This window comes from Pristis pectinata, chromosome 32 (assembly GCF_009764475.1).
Source record: "Pristis pectinata isolate sPriPec2 chromosome 32, sPriPec2.1.pri, whole genome shotgun sequence".
NCBI lineage: Eukaryota > Metazoa > Chordata > Chondrichthyes > Rhinopristiformes > Pristidae > Pristis > Pristis pectinata.
In genome coordinates, this window is record NC_067436.1 from 13,903,768 (window position 1) to 13,931,525 (window position 27,758).

The following is a 27,758-nucleotide window of genomic DNA, read 5'->3' on the forward strand; positions in this document are numbered from 1 at the left end:
ATAGTCCATAGAGTCCGAGCTGGATGCTCGCAGACCTTGTTGGCTAAACACATGGAACATATGCATCAAGATTGTCAGCCAAGCAATGGTCTTCCCACAGCACTGAGGAAGGTCAGAACCCTGATAAAGCCAGAACACCAGGCCAGGACTCAAGAATGGCTGGATAGCTTGCACAGAAGATTCACAAGGATGTTGCCAGGACTGGAAGGCTCGAGTTAGAAGGAGAGACCGGATAGGCTGGGACTGTTTTTCCTGGAGCGTAGGAGGCTGAGGGGTGACTTTATAGAAGTACATAAAATCATGAGGGGCAAAGATAAGGTGCATCATCACAGTCTTTTACCCCAGGGTAGGGGAGCCTAACACTAGAGGACAGATTTAAGGAGACGGGAAAGATTTAGAAGAAACGTGAGAGGCAAGTTTTACCCCCACAGAGAGGGTGGTGGGTATATGGAACAAGCTGCCAGAGGAAGTGGTAAAGGCAGGTATAGTTACAATGTTTAAAAGGTATTTGGACAGGTACATGGATAGGAAAGGTTTAGAGGGATATGGGCCAAACTCAGGCAAATGGGACTAGCTCAGGAAGGTATCTTGGTCGGCATGGATGAGTTGGGCCGAAGGGCTTGTTTGCATGCTGTGTAACTTTAGGACTCTAACATCACCATCCCCGCTCAGAAGCCGTCCCAAGGCCACTCAGTCTGGAGAAGCCAGGTCAAGGCTGGTGCAGTTATCCTGGACAGCCAGCAGGTGACCCAGGCTGAGGACTGCAGGTGAGCCAGGAAACAGAATGTTGTTCAATGCTCCATTTGGCACTGGGCCCAAGGACACCAAGAGAAGGTTGTTACTCACCATTTAGTTCTTCACCCACTCCAGCACCAAGCACCACTGACCTGGGACTCAACACCTCCCTTTGCAACTGGATCCTTGACTTCCTGACCAACAGACCACAATCGGTGAGGATAGGCAACAACACCTTCCCCACAGTTATTCTCAACACTGGTGCCCCACAAGGCTGCGTCCTCAGCCCCTATTCTACTCCCTATACACTCACGAATGCATGGCCAGATTCTGAAGTTTGCAGATGATAATGGGCCATATCTCAAATAACAATAAGTCAGAGTACAGGAAGGAGATAGAGAACCTGGTAACATGGTGTCATGACAACAATATTTCCCTCAATGTCAACAAAAAGGGGCGCGGTGTACATGCTCCCATATACATCAACAGTGCCGAGGTCGAGAGGGTTGAGAGCTTTAAGTTTCTAGGAGTGAACATCACCAATAGCCTATCCTGGTCCTACTACATAGACACCACAGCCAAGAAAGCTCACCAGCGCCTCTACTTTCTCAGTAGGCTAAAGAAATCTGTCATGTCCCCTTTGACCCTCACCAATTTTTAAACGATGCACCATAGAAAGCATCCTATCTGGATGCATCACAGCTTGGTATGACCATAAGAAACTGCAGAGAGTTGTGGACACAGCCCAGCACATCACAGAAACCAGCCTCTCTTCCATGGACTCTTGTCTATACTTCTCACTGCCTTGGTAAAGTAACCAGCATAATCAAAGACCCAATCCACCCCAGACATTCTCTCTTCTCCCCCCCTCCCATTGGGCAGAAGATACAAAAGCCTGAAAGCATGTACCACAAGGCTCAAAGGCAGCTTCTTCCTGCTGTTATAAGACTATTGAACCGTCCCGTAGTGCAATAAGATGGACTCTTGACCTCACAATCTACCTTATGACCTTGCACCTTATTGTCTACCTGCACTGCACTTTCTCTGTAACTTTAACACTTCATTCTGCATTCTGTTATTGTTTTACCTTGTACTACCCGAGTTGATCTGCATGAACGGTATGCAAGACAAGTTTTTCACTGTACAATAACCAATTTACTAATTTTTCACTTCCCCAGATAGTGGATGGACTTCTGATTCGCATTATGAAGTCATAGAGACATGCCCTGCAGCCCTCTTACGTCAATGTTACTTTTTTTGTCCATCTACAATTAATTCCATTTACCTGCATTGAGACCATATCCCTTACTTGGAAAGGATTCAGGAGTTTCACTAATTTAATCACCTTTTAAGGGTTATTTGATTGATTCGTACTTTCTCAAAGGGCTCGGTCCTTCCAGCTGTTTACAGATGAAACACCTGAGCATGACAATATACCAAGTACCAACATGTGTCCCAGGCAATTAATCAACATTGCAATCTAATTAAGAGATGTGACTGAGGCAATCACTTTAGCACCCCAGGTAATCTCATCAGGTTGTCTGTAAGCATTGGCACAGAGACTGCTTCCTCAAAATTAACACTAAATGGAATTGAAAAATCAGTTGCATGGTATTCACTGCGTCCCTCTTCTGACATTAATCTCTATTGGCTCTAGGGATAGATGTAGAGGAGGGAAAACAGAAGGAGCCACATAACAGCTGCAATGGTTTGGATGGGCCAAATGGCTGAATCTGTGGTTGGAGTTGGTTTATTATTGTCACCTGTACTGAGGTACAGTGAAAAACTTGTCTTGCACACCGTTCATACGGATCAATTCAGTACACAGTGCATTGAGGTAGCACAAGGTAAAACAGTACAGAATGCAGAATAAAGTGTAACAGCTACAAAGAAAGTGCAGTGCAGGTAGGCACTAAGGTGCAAGGTCATAACGAGATAGATTGTGAGGTCAAGAGTCCATCTTATTGTACAAGGTGCCCGCTCAATAGTCTTATAACAGCGGGATAGAAGCTGTCCTTGAGCCTGGTGGGACGTGCTTTCTGTCCGAGCGGGGCGGGGCGGGGGAGGGGGTTGAGGGGAGGGAAATGAGAGAATGTCTGGGGTGGGTGGGGTTATGTTGGCTGCTTTACCGAGGCAGTAAGAAGTATAGACAGAGTCCATGGAGGGGAGGCTGGTTTCTGTGATGTGCTGAGCTGTGTACACAATTCTCTGCAGTTTCTTGCGGACACGGGCAGAGCAGTTGCCATACCAGGCCGTGATGCATCCAGACAGGATGCTATCTATGGTGCATCGATAAAAATTGGTGCGTGTCAAGGGGGACATTTGTGGGGGGAGGGGGGCTTTATGTCCCAGGTGATGTGGCTATAGCAGGCTCTTCTGAGCAGGGAGTATCAGGTGGACAGAGGGGAAAAAAATCCAGGATGTGATCAAAACTTCAAAAAACACAATATCCACACTAATTCCTGGGAATCTCTGGCCCACGAAGGTGCAGCCAGCAATGAGAAGCTCAAGTCATCAGTCAGGAGCACATGACAGCCCATAGCCCAGAGCAGAAGGAATGCACCAGGTCACAAACTACCCTTCCGGCACCTCCTGCCCCATGTGGAAGAGTTGGAGAGTCCCAATTAGAGTCAGTGTCCTATAGCACAGTGGCAGACCCTTCAGCCCACTGAGTCTGTGCTGACCATCAAACACCCATTTACATTAATCCTACACTAATCCCATTTTATTCTCAGCCACTTTCCCATCAACTCCCCCTCGGACTCTAATACACGAGGGACAATTTACAGCGGCCAATTAAGTTACCAACCTGCACGTCTTTGGGACGTGGGAGGAAACCCACACGGTCACAGGGAGAACGTGCAAACTCCACACGACAGCATCCGAGGTCAGAATCGAACCCGGGTCTCTGGCGCTGTGAGGCAGCGGCTCTACCAGCTGCACCATTGAACTAACTTCAGCCACCTCAGATCCATGGATCCAGAGTGGAAACAAGTCATCTTCGATCCCAAGGTACTGCCTCAGAAGAGGAGAAATTCGCTGTATAAATCCAACAACAATGTGTTTGCCCAGGGGTGTTGCAAGTCAGTTGGTGCACAAGGTCACACTTCAGTTCATAGAGAGTGTTAATACTTGCCTCAGGGATCTGGCTTGTGTATTTGAAAATATCTGGCTGAACTTAAATTGTAACAGTTGCTCCAAAGAACTGATACACTGAAAGCTTGTGTGTTTGGAAATTGTGTTTAAGACTGGATTATAACTATCCTCGATGTCATCAAGAAAAGTGAAACATACTCTTAGGATAGCAACTTAGTTATCACCTTTCACCATGTCCCAAAGCATCTGACAACCAGAGAATTATATCTGAGTGTTATCGCTGTCACAATGCACAGTGAGCTACTGCAAACAGCAACGAGATACAAACATTGGGTTATCAGGAAGAGCTCCCTGCACTCCCCTGTGATAGTGAAGTGAAATCTTCTACATGTTTAACATTTCATCTAAAAAACAACTACTCTGACAACACAGCACTCCTTCGGTCCTCCTTTGGATGTCAGATGAGAATATCATGGCCACATTTCTGGCACAGGATGTGGCGTGATGGGAATGAAGTTAAAACTGTACTGATATCCAACAAGAAACTGGTTAAACTGGTAGGTGCAGAGTAATACGCACAGCTGTATGAACCTTTTTCCTTGTTTGGTGAAATTGCTGATTTGGCATAAACAATTACTCTTGGCAATCACTTATCTTCATTCAGTTTAGTGTATAAAGGGGGAGTTTTGTTATAATTCTTCAGAATTCTCCTCAGACCGGGATTACGGACGGAGCTAGGAAGCTACCTTAATCACCACCTCAGTAGAGCACCACCATGACCACTAAACTACAATGGACTTCATTTTTTTGTTCTAATTGTGTTTTTCTCTTGTAAAAATTGTGTATAATTTATGTTTTTTCTTGTGAATGTTGTGTATCTGATGCTATGTGCCTGTGAAGCTACTGCAGGTAAGCTTTTCACTGCAGCTGTGCACACATGGACTTGTGCACATGACAATAAACTCGACTTTGAACATCGAATTCTCAGAGCAGCTGTCAATCATCTGTCTGGAGTTGCCGGTGGGCAGAAGGACATGAGACTCATTGCTTTACTTATATCCAGTGACTTATTATTTTATTAATCCTTTTCTGTACTGTATCTTAATAAATTTAGTATTTTGTAACCTTATAGGATTGAACTATTCTTTCTCCATCATTGATCCAAATCCTCGAAATCTGCTTAGTTACATCCTGTTACATTTTGGCATAGTCAGAGGGTTCGGTCAAAATCTTGAGAAAGGCGACTAAAGAGCAGGAACCCGAGACCTTTCAGGTTCCAGGGTGGACAGGTAATTGAGGGGTTTGGTAGCTTGGCTAATGTATTGAGTAAGTGGAGGAATCACATAAGTCATAGGGTCATACAGCACAGAAACAGGCCCTTTGGCCCAACTGGTCCATGCTGACCATGATGGCCATCTAAGCTCGTCCCATATCCCTCCACACTTTTCTTATCCATGTTCCTGTCCAAATATCTTTTAAGTGTTGTGATCGTACCCGACTCAACCACTTCCTCTGGCAACTCATCCCACCTTATGTGTAAAAAAAAGTTGCCCCTCATTCCTATTAAATCTCTCCTCTCTCACCTTAAATCTATGCCCTCTAGTTCTTGATTCCCCAACCCTGGGAAAAAGACTGAACATTCAGCCTGTGCCCCTCATGATTTTATACACCTCAAAGATCACCTCTCAGTCCCCTACACTCCAAGGAATGAAGTCCTAGCCCGTCCAACTACTCCCTATAACTCAGTCCTTAAGTTTTGGGAGAGAGAGTTGAAGGATAAGCCAGAAAAGCTACCATAATGAATCATCAAATGTTTGGAGGGAATGAGCTTCCCTAAACAGAAAGAAAATCTCCCTCAAGTGACCCTGCAACCTTCTAAGCCAGAAACGAGAGGGCCAACCACTGAGCCAGTCCTGACCTATGGTGTCCATAATGTCACAAATCTTCCTAAGATGCTTTGCAGGTGCAAAGCTGAATCAAAGAACTGAGGAAAGAATACTGATCAGGGACTAATTTATAGAAAGAGATTTGGGGAGACTGAGAGAGAGAGAATTCTAGTTCTTAATGCTGAGAGGGTCAGATGTATGGCATCCAATGATGGAGAGAAGAAAGCAAGAAGCGAGGAAGCACACAGTGGTACAAAAGGTGACTCACCACCACGAGGGTAAACAGGGATGGGGAATTAATGCGGGCATCACCTGGATCCTGTACATAAAAAATAAGAGGTCAGAATCGGAAGGAAGCAGTGAGCAGTTACTTGAGGCCATTAGGTGCTGGTGGATGTTATGAAGAGGGTGAGACAGGGAAGACGTAAACCATAAGATATAGGAGCGGAATTAGGCCATTTGGCCCATCGAGTCTGCTCCATCATTCTATCATGCCCGATTTTTTTAACCCCATTCTTCAAGCATTCCCCCTGTTACACTTAACTCCCTCACCAATCAAGAACCTATCAATCTCTGCCCTAAATACACCCAAGGACTTGGCCTCCACAGCCCTCTGTGGCAACAAATTCCACAGATTCACCACCCTCTGGCTGAAGAAATTCCTCCTCATGTCGGTTTTAAAGGGACTTTTCTTTGTTCTGAGGCTGTGGCCTCAGAGCCTAGATTCTCCTACAAATGCAAACATCTTCTCCACATCCAATCTAAATAGGCTTTTTAGTATTCAGTAGATTTTGATGAGATTCCCCCCTCGTCCTTCTGAACTCCATTGAGTACAGGCCCAGAGACATCAAACAGTCCTCATATGTTAAGCCTTTCATTCTTGTGAACCTCCTCTGGACCTTCTCCAGGGCCAGAATATCTTTCCTTAGATACAGGGTCCAAAATTGCTCACAATATTCCAAGTGCAGTCTGCCCAATGTCATTTGCCCCAGATGGGGGTGTAGCTCAATGTAAGTGGTTGAATAGGACTTGGTTCAGATGACAATGTTTGGACGAAGGTGGGAGAGAGACCACAAGGGATAATGTTGGGGTCAGCAAAAACATGGATAACTTCAACAGCAGCTGATCTAAAGCAGAGGTGTAAATGTTGGCTGTCAAATAGGCAGGATTTATACCAAAAAAGATAATAGCTCAGAGAAAGGAGGATCCAATAAGGTGGAGAGGTTCTTCGGCTTGAGAAAGTCATGGACAGCAGACCAATAAGTAATATTGCTGAAGCTCCCATTACAAACTTCACTGGATTAAAAATAATCACGTATACCTCAATCAAAATTAGACAACATTATGCTGTTAGCTGAGCTCTGGAAATAAAAGATTATCTGGTAGTCAGTAGCAGGAAGATTACATTTTCAGGGTGATGTAGAAGGATTTCTGGACTACATTTAATTGCTATTAAGCCTTGACTTGGAGAATGCACAGAATTATCCCAATCCAAAAAATGCCTTTCAATCCACAGTAGAATTGCCCATTATAGTGAGCACTCATTTTACTTAAACAGTGTTAAATAGAGATGGACTGAATCATTTGGATTTTAATTGCAATCATTTGTTCATTTACTCAGAGAGGGAAGAAAATCATTTTTTTCCTAATTTGTCTTATTCGGTATGCTCTGTGTAATGAATAATTAGGTAACACTTTCAAAACCTCATGCATTTTTCAGGAGTCCTAACAACTCTTACAACAGAAAACAATATTTAAATGGAACAGGTGCTGACAACCAAAATGCTTCATTGCCTGAAACTGGGAAGTGAGGCATAACTGAAGAAGATTGCTTATATAATTGGGCTTGGAGATTTTAATTTGCCTTTCTCTTGCTTTCTGGGGGATATTGTTCATCAAAACAGTTGTTGAAATTAAGAAAGATCTTATCTCCATTAGGTAAACTACAACAGTGTTGCACAGTCTATTAGCAAACAGATCGAGTAGCCAATTCTAGCTGAGGTTGTGTCTTTACTTTTGGCCCATTCCTGGCCAGTGTCCATTGGCTTTCTCTGGGAACTGTGGATGTTGGGTTGAAACAGGATCCAGACTGAATACCTCTGCAGTTGGGTTGTGAGCTGACTGTTTAGATTATCCCCTGAGGAATGGCCACAGGGAGGACTGAAGAAAGGACTGTCTTCCCGGGTCATTCTCTCTTCCATCAGGTAGAAGATACAGGAGCCCAAGGGCACGTACCACCAGGATTAAGGACAGCTTCTATCCCACTATGATAAGACTATTGAACGGTTCCCTTACACGATGAGATGGACTCCGACCTCATGATCTACCTTGTTGTGACCTTGCACCTTATTGTATTGCACTTTCTCTGTAGCTGTGACACTTTACTCTGTACTGTTATTGTTTTTACCTGTACTACCTCGATGCACTCTGTACTAACTCAATGTAACTGCACTGTGTAATGAATTGACCTGTACGATCGGTATGCAAGACAAGTTTTTCTACTGTACCTCAGTACAAGTGACAATAATAAACCAATACCAAGTAGATATGGGCTGGATGGGAAGTAATGGAGGCTGGGAAGTGCAGGAGTTGGGGGATAATGGGCGAAGATGTCTGCTTTTTTAAAAAAAAAGAAATGCCAGGTTAGCAATGGTGTTCTTGTGGGATTTCAGGTCTTGTTTAAACCACAGTAAAAACTGTTCTTGGAAAGTGTTGGTTATCCATCAAAAGCTTCAGAAACTGCATATGATGGGTTCCTCAGAGATAACTTGAACAAATAGCCAATGAAACATTTATAATCATTTTGGAAATAAAGTCTCTAAGAAATATCATTCACATTAATTATACAAGAGCAGTTTATGTACATGTCTCTGTAAGTTTGGGATGTAATTTTACATTATACTCATTCTTATTTAAGTCTTCATTTGTTCTAATTTATATAATACTATTAAATAACCCTAAACCTCATTCTTCCAAACTAATTTATCCTTTAATTTTTCTTTTAGTTTAGGATTCTCAACTGCCCAATGAAACTTTGTGGTTGTTTTAAATGTAATATCCTTTTGTCTTGAATATATTTCACATCGTTATGAGGAAAGCTTTCTCATATTCTCTTATGACACAGGAAGAGGCCATTTGGCCATTGAATCTATGCTGACTCTCAGAACATTCCCATCAATTTCACTCCCCCACATTTCCCTGCAACCTATCTTTTTCTCCCATGGCCACCAACACCTCTGTCAGCCACCCACACTGGAGGGGGGTCACTTACCTACCTAACTGCACGTCTTTGGGATGTGGGAGGAAACTGGAGAACCCAGGGGAAACCCCATACCATTGCAGGGAGAACATGCAAACCAGGTCCCTGAAACGGTAAAGCAGCAACACTACCTGCTGCGCCAGTGTCTCACAGTAAGGGTAAGGGGCGTAAGATATCTTTATTCGTCACATGTACATCGAAACACACAGTGAAATGCATCTTTTGCGTAGAGTGCTCTGGGGGCACGGTAGTGTAGCAGTTGGCGTAACGCTTTACAGCGCCAGCGACCCGGATTCAATTCTGGCCGGTGTAAGGAGTTTCTACATTCTCCCCGTGTCTGCGTGGGTTTCCTCTGGGTGCTCCGGTTTTCTCCCACATTCCAAAGACGTACAGGTTAGGAAGTTGTGGGCATGCTATGTTGGCGCTGGAAGCGTGGCGACACTTGCGGGCTGCCCCCAGAACACTCTACACAAAAGATGTATTTCACTGTGTGTTTCAATGTACATTCGACTAATAAAGAAATCTTATCTTATTTATCCATGTATCCCTGATGACATTATTTAGGAAACATGGATTATTCAGGGAACAATGGTTAAGTCAATAGACTAGTAAAGGAATGAACTGATTATTCAGAGACTAGAGTTCAAATCTCACCAAGACAGCTGTGGACTTCAAATCTATTTAATAATCCGGAATTTGTATTAGTAATAATGACCACAAAATTTACCGGATTGCTTTAAGAACATATTGTTCACAATTTCCTTCAGCGAAAGAAATCTCCCATCCTTGTCTTCTGGCCCATGAGATTCTTAACTCAGCACATGTGGTTCGTTCATTTTCAGAAAATGCCTTCTGAATTGGTGGTCACCTCTACCTTCTCAAAGGGCAATAAATGCTGACCAGATACCATAGAAAAACATGAACAAATAAATAAAAATAAGCTATTTGGTAGTAACTATTTACCTCAAGAAACAAACTTATATCTCTGGTTATATGTCAGTCTTAATTAGTACAAGATAGTTTCTGGCACTTGACGTTAGGAAGGTTTGATTGGCCCGAGCATGAGTGCAGCTTATTGGTCAGAATTATACTTGGACTCTGAAGTGACTACACACCTCGCTTCTGCCAGATGCAATCACTTATTAACTTCTTAACTAAAGACAAATGTGCCGGAGGAACTCAACGGGTCAAGCAGCATCTGTGGAGGAAAAGGGATGCGTGACGTTTTGGGTTGAGACCCCAGATCAGAACTGAGAGTGTAGAGGGGAGATAGACGGTACAAAGAGGTGAGAGGGAGGGGTGAGGCAGGGGCTGGAAGGCGATAGGTGGATCCGGGTGAGGAGGGAGAATGATAGGCAAATGGAGCCAGGTGGGGGAGGGAGAGGAGTGGAGTCAGGAGACGGTGGCTGGTGGGTGATAGGCAAGAGGCAGATAAGGGAAAAGACAAAAAAGGAGGCAAGTGAGGTAAAGTGGGGGAGGAGATTGGTACATTTTGGTTATGCTAAAGAACTAAGGCAGGTATAGGAGATAAGAGCATTTGGCCCTTTGAGCCTGTTCCACCATTCAATACAAATATGACTGATTCTTTACCTTAATACCATGTTCACAGTCTTTTGTAAGTGACTTGGCCTCCAGAGCCTCCTGTGGGAGAGAATCTGATAGGTCCACCACCCATTGGGTGAGGAGTTTCTCGTTGCCCATGGTGTCCAGCCTGGAGATTGTGCCCACCAATTCTGCTAGGATTCCTTTCTCCTTTTACCAGGTTTCAGTTAATTGTTTACCTTTCCTCCTTCGCTGTTGAAGAGAAAAGAATAACAATCCAGATCTTAAATTTATGCTGGGTCCCGAAAGATCGAGAATGCACCAGCCTCATTAAACAGTTACAACTTTGTGATCCTACTGGGATTCGAATTTCTCAGCACACTGGACCTGGCAGTAAACTTTTGATCAGAAAACCTAGGACCTCACCACTCGTTATAAAATCAAACAGCATGGAAAGAGGCCATTCAGCCAGTTATTGCCCCTCTTCTGTTCTTCACCCATTACCCTACTCTTTCTTCCCCTTTGAATCTGCTTCTGCCATCTTTTCAGCTCCACTTAATGAACAATGGGGCCATAATGTTCCTCAGCTCTTCATGACTTTGGCCAATTTTGGAACAGCTCAATAATTCTAATTCTTTTTTAATTATTGATCTTGGTTATCAAGGCTTTGCCAACGTACTTGTTATATGGAAGGCAGTTCCAATAGTTTTCCGAGATTCATGCAAAAGTTGACAAGTCTGCTTAGTGTTTCTTCTTCCTTTTCTATTAGGATCAGTCATGGATGGTAGAACAGGCTCAAGAAGTTGAATAGCCACCCAGCTGATCAAATGCACTATTCACAAACAAACTATTTCAAAGTTTACCAATGGAAATTAAAGTTAGCATAAACTTGGTTACCATAGACACAGCTGTAACATGAATGCGGAGTTCTCAAAAGGTGCAAAAGAAAAAATACCTCCATAAGTTTTGAAGCTTGCAGCTATTCTAGTGATTTGAGGATAAGTGATTCTTTTTCAATTCAGGTTTTGTGTAAAGGTCATACTTTAAAGGGCATTGAATAACATCTCCAGCATCCCAGTTGAACAGACATACAATTACCATTGCCATCTGCTCCACAAGACTTTGAAGCTGACTACTTTCTCAGGATTAACATTAATGACAGGATGACAGGGTTTTGAATGTCACACTGACTGAAAGTTAGATGAGCTGCATTTCTTTCAAAATTCAAAGTGACAACGTTCTCTTTTAACGTCCAATCAGATTTTTTGATCTTGTGCTAGAACGGGAGGTAATTCAGCTCCACGTGGCGAAGAATGTCGCATTGTTCTTAATGTACTCCCTGGGACTACACAGTCACCGATTTGGGCGTGACCAGTACTTGGATGAGAGACCAACTGGGAGTATACTTGCTGCCCAGGGAAAATGATGATCCAACCAGTATACCAAATCCATTTCTAGACAGGAATCTTGGCCACACGTGTGCATACTATAACAATTCAGTAATATTATGGCTGATCTAGTATCTTAACTCCAGTTACATGGTTTGGCCTCTGGTTGTTCACCTCATATGTAAAATGATCAGTGGTGGCCCAGTTCCACAAATCTTCACCCTTGTATATAGAATAAAAACTGTTTCCAAACTCCTCTACTAAATTATTTGATTCTGACTTTTTATTTTAAAATTAGAGTTTTCTTCTAGATTTACCCCCACAAATGAAAGATCTCCATATCAATCTTTGCAACTCCTTTCAAAATCTTAAAGCCCTCAATGAAAACATTCTTTGACCTTCAATATTCCAGGGAATACAAGCCTGGTATCTGACCCTCGGAGTCCTGGTGAATCACATTTGCATTCCTTCCAAGTCCCACATTTCTTCTGGTCCTCTTTCCCCACTCAGATACTTAATTTTCTAAGAGGTCTGTGGCTTTGTTATCCTTACCAACATGTACTCCCTCACGTTTATCTATTTTACATTTCACTCATCAGTTCCATAGCTCTTCTGCAAGATTAATTGTCTTTGTACTCTGTCCCAGTTTTCCAATGTATTAACAGTAATCTACTCACACCTTCCCCTCACAACCTTACTCTGCTCTTACATCCTACCTCACCCGTACTGTCCCTCTCCATATACCCTACTCTCCACCTCCCCTCACCTCACTCTCATAGTTTGAGCATTCAGTTGTCTTGTCAGTTAGAATGTGCTCCCGGTGTAATATTTAATTCAATAGAACTATTTGTGAAACTCCAAATATTGAAGTAAACCATGTCATTGTAACTATTGAAATTGTTTGAATCACTTGCTGTTACCTTTATAAAAGCTTGATGTACTTTGAATTCAGGCAGACTCCACTGAGAGGGTCTCCAGGAGAATTCCTGCTTATCATGATGAATAAAGACCTTTTATATCAACTGGCTTCAGTGGCTCCCCAGTGACTCCATTCACAGTCACAATAAGAACCACTAGTCCATGTGTCAGGAGCATACAGAAGCCCAGAATAAACAGTAGGAGGAGTGACCTCCTCACAGTTATCCACCAACCCACTCTAAAAGTCACCTCCTGTCCCGTCTGGGGAATAGTCTGCGATTGCCACATCGGCCTCATTAGTCACCTCAGAAATGGCAAATCCAGAGTGGAGCAAGTCATCCTTGATCCCAAGGGACTGACTGAGAAGAAGGGGCATTTAAGGTATTGGTTTATTATTGTCACACGTACCAAGATGCAGTGAAAAGCTTTTGTTTGCAGTACCATCCAGGCAGATCATTCCATACACAAGTACATTGAAGTAGTGAAAGGAAAAGCAGAATATAGTGTAGCAACTACAGAGAAAATGCAGTGCAGGTAAACAAAGTGCAAGGGCCACACAAGGTAGATTGGGAGATCAGGACGAGCATTTGATTGACTAGGAACAAAAGGATCAGGCTGATAGAAGGAAGCTTGAGCTAAACATGAATGCTAGCAATGGAATGGCTGGAGCTGAGTGATACGTAGCATCTCCAGAATATCAGGAAAACCTTGTGATTTATCCTTCTGTGCTAATACTCCCAAGCAGAGTAAATTCTACTTGGGAGAAGCACCTTTACCTAAAGTTCCTTCTCTTGGTCATTATTAAAGGGAGATCTGTTTTGATTTCACCTGTGATTTTAAAAAAGCTGTCGCTAAGGCCCTTCCTAGCCAGTGTTCCAATACCTTGGTCTTTTCACGCTGAATCACAATTCCTAAATAATGTCCACTCGAGGGAAAAATCAGATTGAAGAGCATCACAACGAGGACTCTCCATCCTCAAGAAAAGAGTGGAGGACATTGTCAGAGGTTAAATATAATATCTTGTTCCATTTATTCTTAATTTGTGAGGGGCTGTGTGACCATTTTAAGAACTATGTGTAGAGGAATAGTATTTAATGAAGTTGTAGTGAAGTATTGTTTAATGAATTATTACTTGGTCTTCCAGTAGAACGAGTTAGTGATTTTTCAGGTAGAGAATGTAGCTGTTAATTATACCCATAAGTTCTGATTCACCAGGGAAACAACTGAAGGTTGACAGAGTGGACAATTTTGTGATGAATATTCTCTGCCATAGTTCTATTAAGTGAATTCAGTGAGTAGTTAGTTAAGCAATATTTGTATATTTGCGTATGGCCATGCAATTCCCTGGCCATTGCATGGAATAGCCATGCTACACAAAGGAATCCTGATATGGCTGTGCATGATAATCTAGAGGGAGGAGAAAGGCCAAGAGTATTGGATTGTAATTGTTATTGATCAGTTGAATGGTGAGGTTCCAACAAATAGTAGACATGGTGCAATGTTGCAGCTGGATGCAAATTTTAGCGTGGTGACTCACGGCAAGTTTCTCTCTGCAGATCCACTCATTACTTCTATTATAATCATTTGACTCTTTTAAATCTAAATTCTATGACTACCTCAATACACTGTTGTAATGAAATGATCTGTATGGGTGGCAGGCAAAACAAAGTTTTACCGCTTTACCTCGGTACATGTGACAATAATAAACTAATTTACCCTCAAACTCAACATTTATCCTCAATCAATACCTAAATGGTTAAATATCTGTTATCAATTGTTGACCATTAGAGGTTCCTATGTACAATTTGGTTGCAGCAGTTATGTTGGAACAGTGATGATATTCCATTGGCTGTAAGGCACTTTGCAGTGTCCTGAGGCTGCAACATTTTTTCTTCTTTGCTTTGTTTTAATGCTTAATACTGGAACTTTTGGAATTCACGAAAACCGTTGAGCTTGGGGAGGTCTACAGAGCTACTGCCCCACAAATTGGTAGAATTTTCTTTTATCCTTTTGGTACATTTTTGGGCTTTGTTGTAACTTTTACAACACTGCAGGGCAGGCACAGATATAGTTGTGATGTAGTCTGCTGAGTAGGTTGGGTCCTACCAACCTGATGACGACACAACTTCTTAACATTTCACCATGTTTGTGTGCATACTTTTTTTGGGTTTTCACTATCCATAATTCCTTGGAGTTCAGTGCAACGTCAGCCAGAATAGATCATCTAAACACCTTTGAATTCCTAGCTGCTGACATGCTAAATCTCAGAAATGTGACTCTGTTCAATGTGATGGTTGAAGTATATTTCTGTAGAGTGAAAGCATTTCTGTCTTTGAAAGTTGTATCTTTGATATTTTTAATCTTTTTGGGGCTAAAGATTGTTAATTAAAATATTTTGGAAGCCGACATTCTTGATGGGCTTGATAAACTTTTAGTCTGTTTATAATGACACAGGAGGCGGCCATTCAGCCCACTGGGTCCATGCCAACTTCCAGTGGAGCAACTTCATCAGTACCACCCACCTTTTTTTTTACTTCCATGTAATCCTCCAACCTATTTCCTCTCCCACACACCCATCAGCTCCCAATTTGATTCCTTTTGCCATGAACTCACTAATTTACAGCTAATTTACATCAGCCAACTAATCCACGAGGATGTTTTTGGCAAGTGGGAGGTAACTAGAGTTAGGGGGGGGGGGGGGGGTGGGAGCAGGGGAAAGAGGAAATCCACAAGGGCAGGCAGCATCCAAGGTCAAGATTGAACCTGGATCCTTGACGTTGACAGGACTTTTAGTGCTGTTGCCTCGCATGGATTTTATGTTGTTTAGTCAACTGTAGTCACCTAAAGCCAATAATAGGCTCATGAAGAAACTGCAGATGCTGGAATCTGGAGCAACACAAAAACATTGGAGGAACTGATTGAGTCAGGTCGCATCTATGAAGGGAAGTGGAGAGTAAACATTTCGGTCTTGACCCAAAACATTGACTGTTCATTCTTCTCTCCACACACCGCGCCCCCCCCCCCCCCACCCATAGATGTTGCCTGACCTGTTGAGTTCCTTCAGCATTTTACATGTTGCTTCAATAATAACCAAACACTAATTCTGAGTGACACTAAGATATATTTAATCATTATTATCAGCAACACTATCAGGAAGGACATTGTTGTTGATAACTTGTACAGCATCCTCTGCGTTTTTTTTTTTAAGGACTTCTCCAAAACCCGCCATACAGTTGAATGGTAGTCATCGCTAATTCAGGAAAGGGCACCAGCTCATTGGCCTACAGCAAGATCCTCTGCTGGAGGTGCCACCTTTTGGATGTACAAACGACCAGGCCTTTTGTTCTTTGCTGAAGTTTGGCCAAAGTGTCAGAACAACTCGTTCTCTCTGACAAGTGCTGTACTAAGTCTTTTGTGCACCTTGTGAAGGTAGACAGAACCGAGTTCTATGGCACACTCAACAGACAACACCTGTAGCAAAGCAGCACTCTCTCAACACAGCAGATCCAGTCATGTAGTCTACCGAGTACATTGGCTCTTACCAACCTGCCGACTACATAATGACTTAATCTTTCAACACTTTTGTCCACATACCTAATTTGGACAATTTTTCCTGACTTCCATGAAATGCAGTATCCGGCAAAATGGATCATTAAAACACATTTGAATTCCTTAGGTTTATAATGATATGGAAGGCGGCCAGCTGGCCCATCAGGTCCATGCCAGCTCCCATCAGCCCCACTCCCCCTTTCTTTGTTCCCCTGTACCCTTCCAACTTATTTCCTCTCAGACATGCCCATCAACTCCCCTTGGGACCTCTGCACAGTGCCAGCTTTGGTTTTGTGCTTGGGCTTCTGGAGTGGGATGTTAATGGAGGACTGTGTTGAGCAACAGAGAGACAGACAGGTGATGAGATTGTCAATAACTTTCTGCTAATATACCAAGTGGTAATATACCCCTTAGTAATAAAGAATTTTTGAAAACAGTACCCGAGTTCACTTGCCAAGGTTTGATATTGGACCAAGCTTATGTTTAAAGTGCTACTTATGACACGTGGTCAAGTCCTGGGATGAAGTCTTGCTGCTGGTAAACCATGTAATTGTTTCATAGTTCTAGTGTTAAAGAATCAATGTGTATATCTAATGCTTTGCATTATCCAGGGAAAGTGGATCTCGAGTTGAATTTCAACAAGTTTTTATCATGTAAATATCCTAAATGCAATTTCAGAACAAAGGTTACATTTCTAAACTCTTTAATCTACATTCTGCAAATTACATCAGAATGTATTTCAGTTGTTCATTCAGTATCTGGATAGGTGAAGGAATACCAATTTCTGTCCATTGCCTGGTCTTTCGGATGTCATTGCAAGAAACTCCCCGTGTAAAACACATTCTGCTTCCTCATTAAATACAGTTACAGTGATTACTGAGAATCAACTAACTATTTTTCTTCAGTCAAATAAAATGAGTTGGAGATCTGCAATCCTAATCACAAAATTCTCAGTGTAGTTGCAAGACCAAACCAACTATTAATGCTCAGATTGTATTATCAGTGCAATCTTTTCTACTCTCATTTCATCTCGTCTTCACTGCTACCCCATTCCAACCCAAACACTTATCTTGAAGAAACAAAAAAAAGAACATGCAGGAAGCTCTCAGCAAATTAGGCAGCACCTGGCTGAAAGCAGGAAAGAGTTTATGTTTCAAGATGAACACTCAGCAGAACCTATATTATAGGACTGGTTCTAATGGAAATCATTGCCAAGATAATTCAAAAGCAAAATGCTACAGATGTTACAGACCATAGGACAGCACAGGAACAGGCCCTTCGGCCCACTATGTTGTGCTAAACTAATTAAACACTGAACTAAATTAATCCCTTCTGCCTACACATGGTCCATATCCCTCCGTTCTTTGCACATTCATGTGCCTACTTAAGAGCCTTTTAAACACCTCTATCATATTTGCCACCACTATCACCCCTGGCAGCACATTCCAGGCACCCACCACTCTTTAAAAAAAAACTTGCCCCACACATCTCCTTTGAATTACCCCTCTCACCATAAAAGCACACCCTCTAGTATTCAGACACTTCAACCCTGGGGAAAAAGATACCGGCTGTCTACTCTACCTATGCCTCTCAATCATAAACCCTCAGGTCTCTCCTCAGCTGCCTTCACCTCAGGAAACAACTCATTTGTCTAACCTCTTCTTACAGCTCATACCCTCTAATCCAGGCAGCATCCTGGTAAACCTCTTCTGCACCCTCTCCAAAGCCTCCACTGCCTTCCATTAATGGAGTGACCAGAATTGAATGCAATATTCCAGATGCTGCCTAACTAGAGCTTTATAAAGCTACAACACAACTTCCTGACTCTTGAACTCATTGACTCGAGTGATAAAGGCAAGCATGCCATATACCTTCTTTACCACCCCATCAATCTGTGCAGACACTTTCAGGGAGTTAGGGACTTGGACCCAAAGTACCCTCTGTATATCACGGTTAAGGATCCTGGCATTAACTGTGTACTGTCCCTTTACATTTGATTTCCCAAAGTGCAACACCTCACACTTGGCTGGATTAAACTCCATGTAGACAACAAATAGATGAGATATGGACATTAAGTATAACTAGTACATTAAATTTGATCATACACAATGGATGTCTTTGCTTGGTGTTTAATCCTATCTATTTAATCTGACAAGATAAAACAGCTAACGTACAAGGCCATGGGTTCATTGGCAATTGTCCAAGTAATTCTGAATCTGTGATGCAACGTTAAACCTCTATCTGATGACACGTTGATAATATAGTTTATCATCATGTGTAATAGCCTTTCAATTTATTGACTTTGTTAGCTATGCTTACAGGACAAGGTTTTAATTGGCAATAATAACCCATTATTGGAGGTTATTGTGGGAGAAAGAAGCACTGTAAATAAGTGCTGAAATGTGGGAGTATATTTTACTCAAATAAAACAATGTGTTCTTGTCATAGAGATTGTATTACACAAGTGGTTTATTAAGACACCATCTTCTGGAGTAGTTTGGAGAGATGATATCTGCTCTATGTTAGAGTTTGCAGACTTCGATGTGGGGTAGTCCCCATTCATCAAGTCCGCTGCTCTGCCAAGTTTTGAATGCAAACTTCAATGATTGGTTCATACATTTTTGGAGGGAATCTGGTGCTGGTTGAGTAATTTTTAATTTCTTTAACGAATGTGGGCATGACTGACAATGCCAGCATTTATTGCCCATCCCCAATTGCCCTCGAGAAGATGGTTAAGGATTCACAAAAGAATCATGATACGACTCTGTAAATATACTTGATCCTTACTTTTAAGTCTGATCTGAGAGAAACAAATAATGAGATAAAAGTCTACTCTGTATGCATTAAATCTGTGATGTGGTCACTAATACACATTGAGTTCTGCTTCTGAAGTTTGGTTCCATTGTCTTCAACATGCACAGCAAGTTCCCACACACTATTTTTAAAGAGGGTGCTACAGAGAAGGTAGTCTGTCTGTCCACTTTGCATTCCTTTTAGTGAGGTTAGAAACCATACGCACTTGCTTTGGTACCCGATTGGCTTCATTCAAGCTGTCCAGCAGTACCTCTCCTTCCAGTGCCCTCAAACTTCCGGATCCAGCCTTGTTTGGGGAAGGGGGGGGGGGGGGAGAAGGCAATTTGGTAATTTGTTATCACGATGTTGGCGGTGGGATAAAGGAGATTCCCCTGTTGTCCTCCCACCAGGGGAATCTCTTTTGAATGATCTCATTGAAAGTAAGCAACTCCTCAAGAAGATGTTGCCTCCAACAGTTTAATATCCATGTGCATATCAATGTTTTTTTTAAAAATCCAAATTCTCTGCAGTGGGTTTTGAACTTATAACCTTGTAATTTGGCCAGGGTATGTCCACTGAGCCATGGCTAGAAAATAGAAGCTTAAAGCTCTTTTGGTAATTCAACTATGTGCTGCATCATCCCTTTGGCTTGAGTCTTTCTACTGTCCTAACCTGGAGCCATTCCCAGTACTTCATCCGACTCCCAGTACTTCATCCAGAGCCAAGCAACTGGCACTTTTGATCTCCAGTCTCTGGCCAGCTCTCTCCAATTATGGTAAAACACCTTTGTACATCAATTTGCTACACACAACAGGATTTAGTATGCCCTTACTCAGCAAGACTGGACTCTGAGCATTCTCAGTGAAGTAATGAAACCTGCTGGCACTTGGCTCTCTCCCAGGTGACATTGATGATAGATTTTAAAAGATTTAAGGCTGAGAAATCATATCATCCTCAAACTCAGTGTGTGCTCCTTGTCACTTTTTTTTTAAGAAAGCACCCTTGTACATTCTCTTATCTCAGTTGCTAACCCTTCCCCTCCAAGGCTGGATCTGGAAGTTTGAGGGCACTGGGAGGGAGGATTCCCAGCTTGGATCAAGCCAATCAGGTACCAAAGCAAGTACTACAGTTTCTAACACTGCAAAAAAAAACGCAAAATGGACAGAGACAACCTTCTCTGTAGTGTCCCTTTAAAGGCAGACAATTCCCTCTCTACCACCCTTCAAGGAATAGTGGCAAGTCCTTGCAGTCTGTACTTGCTGATGTCACACTTCCTGCAAGAGAGAGAGGGAAGAGTAATGTTGAGCACATTTCAGCGTCTTTGTGTAGTTTGCCTGCTCTTGCTGAATAGCTAGGAGTGAGGGGAGATGACAAAAGCCGTGTGCCAGGTTACAGTATTGCTACTTTGCAGAGGCCAGACACCAACTCTCAGACATTTCCTCCTACCTACCCCTGAACCATGACCCCACTGAGGACCAGACCACCAGGACATTTTCTCCTGCACCATCACTGATCTCATCACCTCGGGAGATCTCCCCCCACCCCCTCCAACAGCTACTAACTCCTTTGTTTCTCCAGATATTGTTAAGTTTTTTCATTCATTTGTTAGGATCTGTGCATAATGGCAAGGAAAAAACTTACTGCCTATCCCCAATTAGCCTCAAAGTGATGAGCTGTCTTGCTGTTGTTGGGGAGGGAGTGCCAGTGTTTAGACCCAGTGACAATGACGGACCAGTGGAGTGTCAGAATGGTGAGAGGGAGGGCATCCACACCCAACTGCACAGCAGGCCTTCCATGTCTATTATAAAATGGAAACAAGAGACTGCAGATGCTGGAATCTCAATCAGAAAGCAAGCTGCTGGAGGAACGCAGTGGGTCAAACAGCACCTGTGGAGACAGAGGGATGGTTGATGCTTTGGCTCCAGACCCTGTATCAGGGCAGACTGTCCTAATGCAGCATCTCAATCCAAAACATAGACGATCCTTCTGCCTCCACAGATGCTGTCCGACCCACTGATTATAAGTGGAGAAACAAAGGCCTGCAAATGCTGGAATCTAGATGAGAAAGACAATGATACTAGAGAAACTCAGCAGGCCAGGCAGCATCCGTGGGGAAAAGCAGGCGGTCGACATTTCAGATCAGGACCCTTCTTCAAGACTGAAGATAGGAAAAGGGGAAGCCCAAAATACAAGAGGGAAAAGCAGAGTAGTGATGGGTGGACAAAAGAGGGGAGGTGGGGTGGGTACAGGGTGGTGATAGGTAGATGCAGGTAAGAGACAGTGATGGGCAGGTGCAGGGAGGGAGGGGAGAGTAGATCCACTGGGGGATGGGTCAAAGGTAAGAAGAGAAAAAGAGAGAAAAAAAGAGGCTAGGAAAGGGAAGAAGAGAAGAATCATGGTGGTGGGGGGATTACCTAAAGTCGGAGAATTCAATATTCATGGATATTATGATTATAAGTGGAAGTGGGTGCAGGTGTGAGGGGAAGTCGTGGGGAGTTGGATAAAGTTTGGCGACCTTATGCACATAGTCAAGATAGGTAAACAGCAGTCTCCCAGCAAGTGAACCACTGAACACACAGCTCCATCCAACACACCCCCACCACTCACCACTACAAGGGACACAGAAAGGACCATCTGCCACACAGTCCTGGGAGACACTTACTCATCCTGCCAATAAACAGATACCTCTGTGCCCATCTGTGGGAAGATTTATGGCTTGAGGGGACAAAGAATTAATAGCAATCTCCATCAATCACTTGCTCTGTCTAACATGCATGTTCACCACACCTTTGAACTCTCATTCCACCTGCGTTTTGCAGCCTTTTTCAAAAAATTCATAATAACCACATTTGGTACACAAATTTCCACATTCATTGTACATTAGTTATTCCATGTCAATGCCACTCACGTTTCCTAAAACAATGCGTTGTGAAGCGTTACACGGGACCCAGCCTCTCATTGTCCAGTGACTGTGGTTCGTCCCCTTGACGGTGGTAGAACTGAGCCTCAGTGCGTCCCTCAGTAGGTAGTCCTGCATCCTGGAATGTGCCAGTCTGCGGCATCTGCTCACGGCCACCTCCTTACACTGGAAGGCCAACAAACTTCGAGCAGACTAAAGTGCATCTTTCACCAAGTTGATGATCTTCCGGCAGCGACTGATGCAGCTTAATCACACAACCCAGCTACTCAGCCAAGGCAAGTACAGAGACAGAAACACATTCAATAACAGTCTCTTCTTTCTTGCAGGTGTCACAGAATCATTGCCAGCAACAGCTGACTGAAAGTGGATGCCTCAATGTTCATTACCTCGGCAGCCTGGAGGAGAGGGTCCTGTACAGGGGCACCAGAGTCCATGGTCTCTGCAGTCTACCTATTTTGCATATTTCCAGGCTAGGTTTCAAATGCAATGGGCGATAATGTGACAATTGAAATTCACATTGAAAATTCCAACCAAATCAGCACAAATTAAAAATAGCACCTTGCATTCCATTTCTGTGTTTGATTTTCCAAAACAAAATTCATGCAGTTTTCAAAGGGAGGAATCCATTTGTGCCGTGAACTGCAAGCTCTGTTGACAAGGAAAAGCCAGATTTCTTGCTGCAGGTAATTTCAGTGGTTGAAACTATGGACCAGAATAAAAGACAAATGTTTCAGAAAGACAGACTTACTGCATGATTCATGTTTTGATTTTTCTGTTCTTCACATGCCCAATAATGGATTTGATAAAAAAAGGTAAAAACAATGCTCATTAAATTATTTTTAACAAAAGCTTAAAAAGCTTTACTCAAATATTATCCCCAAGACAGACAGAGACTTGATTGAAAGCTCTATTGAGATTCAAGGGATTCATATATAAATATCTAACCCAGTTGAATTTGCAATGGTGTATTTGACTGATGCAATGTGGCAAACAAAACGGGGAGGCAAAAAATTTCTGAACCTGAGCAGTGAACTATTACCTAGTCATTTAGTTACATTTAGACTGGATCTACTTCACATTGAAATCATCTTGGATAATGTGATTGTTGTTTTCAATATTCCATTGTAGTAATTAAAATTCCTTCACCATTATAAATCAAAGGTGCCTTTGAAACAAAGCTATCGATTAATAAATTACCTTGATCTAGAGCAGTACTTATTTTAGTACCAATTTTGAGAAGATCGTGTGATCTGATAATCATATCACAATAAGCGTTCCTGTTGGGTGCTTGAGCCACCTACATTAGGACACACTCCAGTTGCTCAGGTACTAAGGGATCACTGACGCAAGAGAGCAAGTGTACAAAAGACAATGAGTGCATAATAATACAAGGCATAAAAGCAGGTGTCAGCCATATTGCTCAATCTTCTCCTCCATTCAACAACATCATGGCTGCTCTGATCTTGGTCTTAACTCCACTTTTCTGTTTGGTCCCCATAATGTCAATTCTCCAATCCATTTCAGCTTCAAATATACTTAGTCTCTCATGTGGCACTGTGGTACACCTAGCAGATCTGCTGCCTCACAGCTCCACCGACCTGGATTCAAACCTGACCTCCAGTACTATCCGTGCAGAGTTCGCATGTTCTCCCCGTGACCTCGTGGGTTTCCCCCACAAGTACTCCTGTTTCCTTCATGTTCCAAGGATGTGCTGGGTTGGTAAGTTAACTGTCCTCTAAATTGCCCCTGGTGTGAATGAGTGATCGAATCTTGGGGAGGGGTGGGGGGGAATTGATGGAGAGAACAAAATGGGATGTGTGCAAATGGGTGCTTGTTGGTCAGCATGGACACAGTGGGCCAAAAGGTCTGGTCTGGTCCGGTCCGGTCCTGTGCTGGATTGACTCTAAACTTCTGTGGCAGAACAAAGATTCACAATCTAAGAAATTCCTCCTTATCTTTGTTATAAAGATGCAACTTCTGATGCAGAGACACTGTCCCTTCATTCTAGATTGCCCACTAGGGAAAATATCCTCTCAGCATCAATCATGTCAAACCCCCTCAAACTAATGTTTCAATAAGATCTCCTCTCATTCTTCTCAAAAGTATAATCCCAATTTTACTCACAATATAACCCCTTCATACCTGGAATCAATCTAGTGCACCTTCTCTGCACAGAGTCCAAGTGTGACCTTAAAAAAAAATCCACTAAAAGTTATACTTTTGCCTTGCGAATGTGAAGTTACTACAGACACGGCAGTGTAGTAGTTAGCGTAACGCTATTACAGCGCCAGTGACCCGGGTTCAATTCCGGCCAGGAGTTTGTACGTTCTCCCTGTGTCTGTGTGGGTTTCCTCCCACATTCCAAAGTTGTATGGGTTAGGAAGTTGTGGGCATGCTATGTTGGCACCAGAAGTGTGGCTACACTTGAGGGCTGCCCCCAGAACACCTAATGCAAAAGATGCATTTCACTGTGTTTTGATGTACATGTGACTAATAAAGATATCTTATCTAATCTAATAAAGTCAAATACAAGAGACAAGCAGAGACATTTATTTTGTTGTATGTGGTAAACACAGTATATAGTTGCCCGTTTGTCCCTGGAGAAGGAGCTTGTGATATCCACAGGTACAATGGGGGATTTCCAGGACCAGTGGGCACAAGTGCATTCTGGATAAAGATGATTGTTATAAATTTGAAACTATTGAATGTAAATAAAGTGAATCATGGAATACTGTAGGATTGTAATGATGTGATGCTGTAATCACTGAATCCTTTACCCCTTTGAAGCATGGAGCAAGGTTAATGGGAATGCACTGAATAAATGTCCTTTGAAAAAGGAAAGAAAAACACAGGATATGGTAACGTGTCAAATCTTATTTTTGCATTTTAGTTTCAATGACTTCAACAGAACCAATTTCAGAAGTTCACTTCAATAAACCTATATCACTGCATTACACATGGAACACATACAGAAGAGGACTGATTTATTTCCAAGTCAGGCCTTGCATCAGTGAGTTTAACAAATGGAGACATGTTCATTTATTTGCAGAGCAGTGATGGCAGTATACAGTGCAGTGGAGTAATTTTTGTTAATAATCTGTTATAGTGATGTTGATTTATAAAACAATTATTAGTTCAGACACCAGAAGGACTTCGTTTTCAAATGAAGTCAGACAGGTCCTTAATTTTTTTTCTTCTCTTCAAGGCAGTCGCTTGGACTGGAAGTTGACTTGCTCTCCCCCCTGTCCTGAGTGGAAGATGCCCATGTATGGGTTTCCCTGCCCTCAAGAAAAAAAAACATGGGTTTGTCATTGTCCATGGTCAGAGTGAGGTGATAATGATAAGGAGGTCTGAAATGACTGGAGACCAATCTCTGCTGCATGGACTTAGTGCATGCATAAACACTTAGACACACAGACCTGAATATATACCAAGACACATGCACAACTATACACAGACAAACAGATGACTAGACACACATGTCTAAGCGCACACACACACACAGGCACCCACAAAGCCACCTCATCTGAAAGTTGGACTTTCTGGCAATCTGTTGTGCACTATGGTTGCAACCTAGATGCTGCATTCAACTCTGGAAAATGGCACTGGTGCTGCACTGTCAAATATAGGAGACATTAAACTGCAGGCTCATCTGCTCACTTAGATCTTGAAATCCCATGACACAACATTAAAGATAGGAGTTCTTCCCACAGCACATCCTCAAACAGATGTTAAGAACACAAGGCAGAAGCTGGAGGAGGTCATTTGGCACTCGTACCTGCTCCACCAGTGAAATTGTGGCCGATCTTTTTAACCTCAGATCCACTTCCTTGTTCCAACTACTTACCCCTTAATAGATGGGTTAGTGCAAGATTCTCTTCATCCAAAAACCATCAGTATCTGGTAATTCAACTCTGTCTTCGTGGGTTCTTGCTGTGGTCAAATTTCCTTTACCCCTTTGAAGCATAGAGCAAAGTTAATGGGAATGCAAGGAGCATAAGATGGGATAAGCGTAAAGGTTTCTCTGTTGCATGACATTAAACCAGCCACGATCCACCGAGAAAAACTCCTCAATCTTTTTGCACTTCAGGGCAAACAACCACAGCTTCTCCTATCTCATCTCTGTGCCACATGGCAGATGTGAGGACAGGTGACCCCAGCTTCGGTCAAAGACCTGGATTATAAAGAATGACTAAGGAGGAGGAAGAAATGGAAATGTTGAGGAATACAACACAACTTATGGACTAATAACACAACACACAGGTGATTTCCCCCCCTCCCTATTCTTGCATGAATAATTTGAGGGGTATATTTGGAACTCAGTATTTAATCAATAGTGTTTAACATTAAGGTTCGTTTATAGTGGCAAGGCATTATGCAAGTACAAGTGTTTATAATCAGAAAATCATTGTCTCTACTCCCTGATTCTACCAACACAAGCCTCCATGGCAGGCATTAGCTAATCTAACTCTAGCAGAGTCAGAGGTAGTTTTCCCCCCAATTTCCAACCCTCCCCCAAAATCTGCTTAGCCTTCCGAGAACCTGACATAATTTAGGTTTGTATAATTAGCACCTTTTTTGCAAAAGCCTTTCCCCAGTCGGTGTCTCCAGCTCCCCTAAGCTTTGAGCATTTGCAAATGGAGCTAGAACACAATGGTCATGTGCATGGTTGGTTTGCAATGAATTATCAAAGGCAAAAGAATACTATTTCCTCAGTTAGAGTGTAGCCTCAGTAAATAGAGAAATTGTTAGCTGTCATGTCAAAGGATGCACTATAGAAATATCTCTCCCAGCCTTAGGGCTAAAATCTGTGCACAGCAGATGTCAGGCATTTGGGGAGTTGTGATACCAAGTGCTCACGAACAGATTTGTCCATGTAGTGGACCAATGAAGGGCATAATAATTCCACCCCCCCCACCCTCCCAATCTATCTTTTCAAATCCAACACTGATGGAAGTGAAAATTTAATCAGAATCCATTTTGTGATAATGGATATCACTGAACATGTTCACTAATGTGCAGTTTTACCTGGAAGTTATATTGCTCATGAAAATAATGTTTATGACACTTTAGATCCCACTGCTAATTTTATCTGCACTATAATGCAGGCTTATGTTACTTTCATTTTATTGTTAATTTATTTCTAATGTTTCCACTCCTGACATTTTCAAATCAGAAGCAAAAGAAAAATAAAAACCTTCCAGATGACAACTTGTTAAATATAGTCACATGGGATAATCAGTCCATTTTCTTAAATATTTGCCAATTTTTAAAAATAATCTGCATCATAGTTATGAGAACATTTGATCCCTAATCATGCAAAGAGTTGCTTTGTTGATGCACTTCTTAAAAGCAGCTAAGTAAATACAGGTTCAGTGTGTATTGAAGCATGTGGTAAATGCTCAGCTGGTCAGGCAGCATCTGCTGAGAGAGAGAGAAAGAGCAGACAGAATCTGGAACTCACTGCCAGGGGAGTGGGCGATGCTAATATCATCAGGAGGAAGCCAAAATTAGAGCACAAAGGAAATGGGAGCCATCATGCTGAAAAGCTGGGAAGAGGCAAGTAGATTGGAAGGGGACTCCAGTGGAGTAGGAACACAAGGAAAACCAAAACATGGTTCCTCAAACCCATTCCTTCAATGAGTTACAAAAAGTAAATGGCTGATACCAAA